We start from the raw sequence: 1,202 nt of genomic DNA on the forward strand, positions 1-1,202 counted from the left end.
GGTGCAGAAGAATAAGTTTTGTCTTCTTTTATAAGATATTTGTCATTTATATATATGTATATATTATATATTTATATTTATATATATATATTTTTTCCAGTATGGAGGATTGATCTCCCCAGGCCCCATCATTTAACTTTATACAATATTTATGTAATATCTTAACACATATTGGGAATGATACAAATACATTTTTCAAACCTTCCTGAAATTCCCTGTGAAGTCTAACCCAAAGACTGTATACTCAGTAAAAATTCACAAAAGTGAAGTTAATTTTAAAGAGTTCAGCAAGAAGTATTCTGAGATACTTTTAACCTTATTTTTAAAAATTTATTATTAGATACAGCATATTGTACTTGCAAATTCATGTAGTATTTTAACAGGAAATCCAAGTGAAATTAGAAATCCAATGATGTCTACATAGTTCTCTTGGTTCCTTCTTATGCTACCAACTCCCACTTTCTTCTTGCAGAAAATTCCCAAATTTTAATTTAAAAATTTATTAGACTTCAAGCAAATTACTTAGTCTTTGCTTACCTGGAATGGTCATAAAAGTTGTTTTTCAAGGGTGAGATTTATCCATTGTACTTAGGGGGTGCTGATCCCTGAGATTACCCCATATGTGAGAAATTCGACTGCATAATTTGTGGGACTGAGACTGTGTTCACACCTTCCCCTGAAAAAACTTTACTTAAGTCTTTAAGCTTTCTTTCCATAAGACTGGGAGAACATGCATCTTACATGAGAAAATATTTTAAATATGAAAAAATGAAATATGTAAATTTTTAAAAGGACCTGGTTCTAGTATTTCATATCTTCATGGGATAAAGGGAGTCTCCAACAATCCACAATGTGTTTCAAAATAACTAGAAGAAGCCAAAGCTTTCCAATACATGCAGATAATAAATGCCGATGACGTGGAGATGCTAACTATGCTGATTTGACAATTATACATGGAGTACATGTATCAAGTTATCGTTGCATACCCAAAAATATGTACAAATATTATGTGACTATTACTTTTTTTAAAATTCTAAACAAATTTACAAAAAAGGAGGAAACCAAGAAGAGAACTGAAAAGGAAGGAAGGAAGGAAGGAAGGAAGGAAGGAAGGAAGGAAGGAGGGAAGGATATATGAGAGATTATACTCACTACTTAAAAATATTGAGTTTAATTTAAAAAAAAAAACATGAAGAGGCCCA

General features: G+C 31.0%; 1 pseudogene; it reads left to right on the plus strand.

The window, feature by feature from the left end:
• The first annotated feature begins 529 nt into the window (after positions 1 to 529).
• Positions 530 to 677, plus strand: LOC111813217 (annotated as a pseudogene).
• Positions 678 to 1,202: the final 525 nt, after the last annotated feature.

This window comes from Octodon degus, unplaced genomic scaffold (assembly GCF_000260255.1).
Source record: "Octodon degus isolate 3935 unplaced genomic scaffold, OctDeg1.0 scaffold00172, whole genome shotgun sequence".
In the NCBI taxonomy this organism is placed as follows: Eukaryota; Metazoa; Chordata; class Mammalia; order Rodentia; family Octodontidae; genus Octodon; species Octodon degus.